The sequence below is a fragment of the Mustela nigripes genome, chromosome 2 (genome assembly GCF_022355385.1).
Source record: "Mustela nigripes isolate SB6536 chromosome 2, MUSNIG.SB6536, whole genome shotgun sequence".
In the NCBI taxonomy this organism is placed as follows: Eukaryota; Metazoa; Chordata; class Mammalia; order Carnivora; family Mustelidae; genus Mustela; species Mustela nigripes.
In genome coordinates this window covers 170,128,541-170,136,912 of record NC_081558.1, presented here as the reverse complement: position 1 = coordinate 170,136,912, position 8,372 = coordinate 170,128,541, and positions in this window count along the sequence as shown.

The following is an 8,372-nucleotide window of genomic DNA, read 5'->3' as shown; positions in this document are numbered from 1 at the left end:
TTTTCCAGCCCTGGAATTAGTGATTTCTCTAAGCATCCATGGTTCCTTCTAGAAACAGTGGTGTTTAGAAATCAAAGTCAGTACTAGATGTGCTCATTGATACTGAGGTACCATTGTTTCTAGCCTGCTTAACAGAGCTAGAAAGTATCTGTAATGTACACATCTATATTTATTTCTAGATCAATATGAATGTGTGTATATGTATGTATATATTATATGTACATGTATTTCCATTAATTCATATTGCTATTTCCCCTACCAGACCCAACACCAGAATTCATTCTAGTCTTCCTGTATTTGAAACTTACCCAATACCAAGAAATCCACTGTAATATGTTTACTTTTATTTGCCAATTTCTAGAATACACATAAAGTACTTTCATAATTACTAACCATACATTTACCAATGAAAAAACAGCCTACCAACCTGTGCAGTATTTGTGTATAGTTCCTTTTTTTTAGTCTTAAAGTTCATAATCAAAATACTGTTTTACAAAGTAATGTGGCTTCTTTTCTGTTACCCTTTCAGTATGGTTATGCTACTCATTTGTAATGAAATTAGTTAACTTGTTTTTGTTTGTATTTCATAATGAATGCTGCCCATTCTGTGCTAATTTTCATGGGGTTTTTTTGTATGTAAAATACTAAAATAGTTCTAAAAGTTGGAACTATACAAAAAGTGTGTAGTTTCTTTCTTCCTATCTTTCCTAGCTCTTTCTCTTTCTCCTAGCCTTTCTATCCTGTTTGCACCTATCCCCTATAGGTAATCTGTTTCTGGTTTCTGTTTTATCCTTCCTATGTCTCTTTTGAATAAATAGATGAGTGGTTACTTCCCCCCCGCTTTTTTTTTCTTACATGATACATAGCATGTTATAGTTAACTCTTTTATATTTTGGTGGTTTTTTCCTACTTTACAGTATACCCTGGAAAATACACCAGTTCATGGAGGTTTCATTCCAAAAACATTTTTAACAGCTGTGTAGTGTGAATATACTATAGTTTATGCAATTACTCTTCTATGTATGGGCATTTAGGTCATTTCCATTATTTTGCCATTGCAATGCTATAATTGAATAACCTTGTACATGTGTATTTTCATACTGTTGCAAGGTATCTTCCTTCAGGTAAATTCCCAGAAATAGGATTTCTGAATCAAAATATAAGTGTATATGTACTTCTGTTAGATTTTGCCAAATTCTCCTCTGAAAGGGTTGTACCAAGTTTGTTTTCCCACTAGAAAAAGAGTGTGCCTCATTTCACAGCTATGCCAACAGGATGTTTAGGTCATCCTTTAAAATTTTTGCCAAATCAGATAGGTAAAACATGGTATTTCGGATTAGTTTTGATTTGCATCTCAAGCTATGAATGAGGTATGGTATCCTCTATATTTAAGGGCCAAGGGCCATCTGAATATCTTAATGAATAGTCTGTTGATGTCCATTCCCATTTTACTATGGGTTTTTGGTCCTTTCTCAAATTTTAAGAATTCCTTATATACTAACTCTTTATCTTTGATATGTTACAGTTTTCCCAATTAATTGTCTTTTGGCTTTTATTTCAGTGTTTTTTTGTTTTTTGTTTTTTTTTGTGTGTGTGTTTTTGCAGTGCAGAAAGCTTTCATTTTTTATGAGGTAAACCCATTAATTTTTTATTTTATGTTAATATTTAGAAAGCCTTTCTCTATACTGATATTACAGAGGAATTTACCCATGTTTTTCTTGTGTTTTTGTATTGTTTCATTTTTTTAAAAAAAATTAAGTAAGTCACTACTAATTTGAAGTATATTCTTGTGCATTTGCGAGATCAGGATCTAACTTTAGTTAACTGATATCTTTGTGATAATAAGCCATCATAATCAAGAATATTTTGCCTTTGTATCTTTCTGGGGTGTTTTTTTTCTCATATAGGTTTGACATACTGTAAGCTTAGTCCTCAATACTTTATTGTTATTGGAATGAAGTTTTCTCTGTCACTGTGTGCTGGTTGTTTTAGGATATGAAGGCAATTTCTGTATGTTAATTCTGTCTTGCTATCTTACTGAATGCTTTTATTGAGTTTTATCATTGTTTCTCTAGGATTTCTCAGGTATATCATCATTCCACCTGCAAATAGAATTGGGTTTACTTCTTTACCAATTTTTGTGCCTCTAATTAAATTTTCTTGCCTAACTATATTCCTTAATACTGCTAGTACAGTGTTGAATAAGAGAAATAACAGGCATTCTCGCCTTGTTCTTGTTCTCAGTAAAAATGTCTCCAGTGTTTTGCCATTAAATAAGATGCTGGCTTTAGGGCTAAACATATTTTAGCATGTTAAAAATATCCATCAGTTCCTATTTTCTGAAGTGCTTTTTATCAGGTATGGGTGTTGGATTTTGTCAAAGGCCTTTTCAGGATTATATCAACAAGGGAAAACTAATACAGACGGTCCCCACCTTACCAATGGTTTGACTTCTAATTTTTCAGCTTCATGATGGTGCACAGTGATAACACGTTTGGGGCACCTGTCTAGTGGCTCAGTTAGAAGAGCATGTGACTCATCACAGGGTCATGAGTCTGAGACCCATGTTGGGTGTAGAGATTATATTAAGAAATGTGTATATTATATATATTACACACACACACACATTCAATAGAAACCATACTTTGAATTTTGAATTTTTTTATCTTTTCCTGGGCTGGCAGTATGCAGCAAGTGTCAGCCATTAGTTAAAGAGTAAACAATACACTTAAAACTATTCTGTACACACACAACCATTCTTTTTTTTTTTTTTTTAAGATTTTATTTATTTATTTGACAGAGATCACAAGTAGGCAGAGCAGCAGGCAGAGAGAGAGGGAGAAGCAGGCTCCCTGCTGAGCAGAGAGCCTGATGTGGGGCTCAATCCCAGGACACTAGGACCATGACCTGAGCCGAAGGCAGAGGCTCAACCCTCCGAGCCACCCAGGTGCCCAACCATTCTGTTTTTTTGCTTTCAGTGTAGTATTCAATAAATTACATAAGATATTAGACACTTCATATACAGTAGATTCTGTGTTAGATGGTTTTGCCCAACTGTGGGCTAATGTAGGAGTTGTGAGCACCTCTAAGTTAGGCCAAGCTAAGCTCTGGTGTTTAGTAGGTTAGGTGTATTAAATGCATTTTTGACTTAACTTTATTTCCAACTCTAGTGGATTTATGGGAATATAACACCATCCCCAGTCAAGGAAGATCTGCATAAAGATTACTGTGAGAACTTTCAGGTGTAGCAGAAGTAGCAACTGCTGTGACCATCTACCACCTAGGGCATAGGGAGTAAGTGAACAAAGGAAAGATCTAACATTTTAGAGGAGGGACTCAGAGGCCAAATTTCAGATCTTTGAGGAGGAGGTGTGGCTGCTGCTGGGAGGAGCAGCATACCAAGGTGCCCACCATCAACAGTGAAGACAAATTTTGGGAATCCCTGATTCAACTGCATGACGAATCCCTGGTAATACGTACCCTTCCACCCCCACAGGAATCATTGTTGGCTAGTACTAATTGTTGCTTTTTGTTTGTATTTATTTATCTATTTATTTACTTCTTTTCATTGTCCTATTCTTTTCAAATTTCCTACATTGATCCTACATTACCTGAATCATTGGAGAAAGGGGTGGGAGTAGAGGCATCCCTAAATAAGGTGAATTAGGTTTGCTGTCATTCTAGCATGTCTGAATTAGATATGTGAGAACTTTTCTTTTTAAAAAAATATTTGTCAGAGCACAAGCTTAGGGGAGTGGCAGCCAGAGGGAGAAGTAGGCTCCCCACTGAGCAAGGAGTCCAACATGGGACTTGATTCCAGGACCCTGGGATCACAACCTGAGCCAAACCCACTGAGCAGCCCAGGTGCCTCTATGTGAGAACTTGCTTAGACCAAAAGCTTTGACCCACATCACATCACAGTAGATAACCACTTAATTATTATACATGGACACAGAAATAATTCATAGTTGTGTACATTTTTTTATGTAGTCCAAGAGTGGTGTTACCCCAAATCTTTTTTTTCCTGAAGGTAAATCCTCTCGGAGTACTTTATCTGCAGTATCCATTGAATTCACATTGCTTAATATTAAAAAAAAAAAATAAGAACTGTTGTGTACTATGTAAAACACAGAGGATAACCACTATAACTTTACTGCAGGAAAAGTTACCTGAACTTTGCGCCTCTCACTAATTGGTATATCATCCAAATGCACCACAAGTCGCATTTCACTGGGAGCTATTAGTACTGTCCTGATTCATGCTGGTCAAACACCTGGAGTTGGTTTATTTCTGCTTCTTGCTTTCAGAATTCCATAACTAAATCATAATTGAGTTTAGGATAGATCAATAGAACTGTGAATTTACCCACATAACCATGCCTCAATAAAAAACTTCATATATATATATATATATATATATATATATATATGCATGCATATTGAGAGTGAAAAGGTGTATCTGTGGGGACAGAATGTATGGGAACTCTACTTTTCTGCTCAAATTTGCTATGAACCTAAAACTGCTCTTTTGAAAAAGTTTATTAAAAAAAAAATCCAAGACGTGAGCAGTGGTTTAACTCAGTCACAAAGTGTCTCTCCACCATAAATATAATACTCAGTTGGATATAAAACCCCCAGAATATTCTAACACTACTGTAGTGCTCTGTATGAATATTAACTGTGTATAAACATTCATACATATATAACTATATAAGCAAATTTCTCAAGACAGGATTTCAGTATAGTTATACTCTCAGAGGATCACTTGGAGGGAAAAAAAGTCACTTTTCCCAACTTTTAAACATTTTTTCTCAGGGTACTTGGGTGACTTACTCTGTTAAGCGTCTGCCTTTGGCCCAAGTCATCCTGGGGTCCTGAGATTGAGCCCCACGTTAGGCTCCCTGCTCAGTGGGGAGTCTGCTTCTCCCTCTCCCTCTGCCCCTGCTTGTGCTCTGTCAAATAAATATTTTTTAAGAAAGCACTATTAAAAAAAAAATTCTCATTCTATTCCATTTAATACTATAGCAGGCATTGGCTATGTGTTGCCCTAAGGAAGAAAATTAGAATCATCGCTTTTACCAGAGACGTTACACTCTCTGATAGGAGTAATTTAAGACAAAGCAGCTGCCAAGCACTTGGTTGGCTCAGTTGGGCAACTGCCTTCATCTCAGGTCAAGACGCCAGAGTCCCAGGATCCAGCCCTACATCAGTCTCAGTGCTCAGTGGGGAGTCTGCTTCTCCCTTTCCCTCCACCTCCTCCCCCTGCTCATTTTCTTCCCTTCTCAAAGAAAGAAATAAAATCTTTTCTTTTTATCTTTTCTACTTTCTTTGTTGTCCCATTGGTGGTTGAGTAACATATTGTTTAGCCTTCATGTGTTTATGTTTTTTCTAGCTTTTCTCTTATAATTGATTTCTAGTTTCATACAGTTGTGGTCAGAAAATTACTTGATACTATTTCAGTCTTAAATTTATTGAGTCTTGTTTTATGGCCTAACATGTGATTTGTTCTGAAGAATATCCCATGTGCACCTGAAAAGAATACTGAAATACTGAAAATGATTGGAAAGAGGATCAACTTGTTGTAGGATAGATGAGTTGTGCAACGAAACCACTGAAAATTGTAAAAACAAATATAAAAGCAACCATTTAAAGTATCTTGAAATGGCTAAGCACCAAATGAAAGACATGTGTTCGAGAAAAATCATTTAAGAAAGGCAACACCACCTCATGAACAGAGACAACAGTGGTCAGAGCCTCAGTATTCTCAGCTCACTTTGCCCCAGGTAGAACCTTTGTTTCACGATGGAAGACGGGAAACGCCACCTCTCAACCACACATAACCAGCCTTAGCTCAGAAACAGACAGCTGGGGGCAGAGTAAGGAAGACTGATGTCTTGATCCTCCCAGATAAATAGCCCTCTGACTGGGAGCCAGTGGGAGATCAGAGTGGTGTCTCCACCTCACTGAGAGATGGTTGGGGAAGGAGAGGTTTTGTTTGAAACACCACAGACTTTTACATACAATTCATTTATGGCAAGACCCAGAATTCACACAGACCCCACAAGTGAAGAGCTCAGTCCCACAGGACTACTGCAGCTGCTTCAGATGCCAGCTGCAAGTCTTGGATTTCCCTAAACCACCCACTCTTCTGCCTGACTGACTACAAAGTTGGGAGCTTCTATGGAGCTTCTCCTTTGATAATTTAGTAGAACAAATCACAGAACTCACTTAAAGTGTTATACTTACAATTACAGTTTTATTATAAAGGATACAACCCAGGAAAAGCCATGTGGAAGAGACCTATAGGACAAGGTCTGGAAGGCAGGAGCACAAGACCTTCTATCCCTGTGGTTGGGGTGTGACACCCACCTAGTACAGCTCTATGTTCAGCAACAAGGAACTCTCACAAGTCTCTAGGTTTTGTGGAGGCTACATTACGTGGGCATGATTAATTAATGAATTAGGAGCTGGAGAACCCTCCCCTCTGGAGATTGTGGGGTGGAGCTAAAATTCTAACTCTCTAATCACATGGTTGGTTTTTCTGGCAATAAGCCTTCATTCTGAAGCTATCTGCCTCACCATGTTAATTTCAGATTTTCACTCTGAGATGGGAAAAAAGCATGCCAACTATCACATCAACTAAACATTGTACTGGAGGTCTTATAGAAAGCAATAAGGCAAGCTAGAATTGGAGAAATAGAACTTATTTCCAAATAACATAATTGGGTATGGAGAAAGTAAAAACTAAATAATGGAATTTAGAAAGGTTGTTGGATAAAAGGTCTTACTTCCTATGTCAGAAAATTTTAAACATTTCACCTTTTAGAATGTTTTGCTGGAGCTTTTTGTGGACAGATTTTGCCCATTGCATAAAAATGTATCTAATATATTTACACAAACTAAAACATTGACTTACATAAGTGAAGAAATGTGTTAGTGGAGTGAAAATTCAGTTAAAAAAAGATACCAATTCTCTCCAAATGGATCTAGAAGTTTGATGCAATTCCAGTGAAAATGCCAACAGGATTTTACTGTAGAAATTGGTAAATTCTACAATTGGTAAATTCATTATAGAATTTATAGTTAAAGAATATGCAAGACAATCTGAAATAAGAACAAAGTAGGAGGGTTTACTCTATCAGATATTAAAATTACTATAAACCTACAGTATTAAGATAGTAGTAGTAGTCGCAAGTACTATAAGGATTTAGTATTGTTGCAACTTGGTATTGCAAGGAATTTGTGCAAGTGTACAGAAATAAAGCAAAAAAGCAGAATAGATTCCAAAAAGAAATCTACATATGTATGTACCTTTCGTTTATAAAATGGCATGGCTGAACAATGGAAAAAATCAGAGTACCCAGAAAATTGTGTGCACAATTGGGAAATCTACACCATAAAAAAGCTTATAAACTGGACCGCATTAAAATTAAAGACTTAACATTCATCAACCGGTACCATTAATAGAATGAAAAGACAAGCTCTAAAATAGAGGAGATGGTAATTGCAAAACAGCTTGTTTTCAGAAAGAAGTAGAAAATAGGTAAGATATTCAATTGCCTCATAAAAAGGCTACTAAATGGCCAAGAAATAAACGAAAAGGAGTTCAGCTTTACTAGTCATCTGGGAAATGTAAATTAAAACTACATGGGATACTAAGCATACTCCTCTCAGAATGGATAAAGTAAGTACTAAGCATGCAGAGCAGCCACAACTGGTGAGAGTACATTGGTATAACTTCTTTGGGAAATATTTTGGTTCACAAATCCAAGTAACTCAAATTCTACTGTTAAGTTATGTATCCAAAAGAAATGCATGCCCATGTATATACCAAGAGGATAAAAATCTTTCATTCCTCAGGATAACCCCAAACTGAACATGACTCAAATATCCATCAATGGTAGAATAGTGAAGTTGTGGTATATACACATACTTTTTTTTGGAGAGCACACAGAATAGACACAGAGTTTAAAATGAACAGAACACACCCAAACAGCAAGATAAGATGAATGGAAAAGGGAAGCAGGAAAATGAAGAACTAATTGGAAATACTAAGATAAGAAATACAATTTTAAAATGAAGAAGAGATAATTGAGTAAGAACAGTTACAGATTAGGTTGAGGAACTCCAAGAAGGTTATCAGGAAGTGAGAAAAAGATGGGGAAAATGAAAGAGGTATTGAGGGTAGAAATAAAACTTACGAAAATATAAAGTAACCAGAAGGGAAAATATTTAAAGAGATGCTATTTGGTTTCCAGACTTTGGAAGAGGTCAAACTACATGAAATTAACTCTCCACTTGATAAAATGTTAACAAACTCCTTTGAAAGTCATAATACTAAGTTTGTAAGAAAGGAAATGTCCCAGAGTCCCC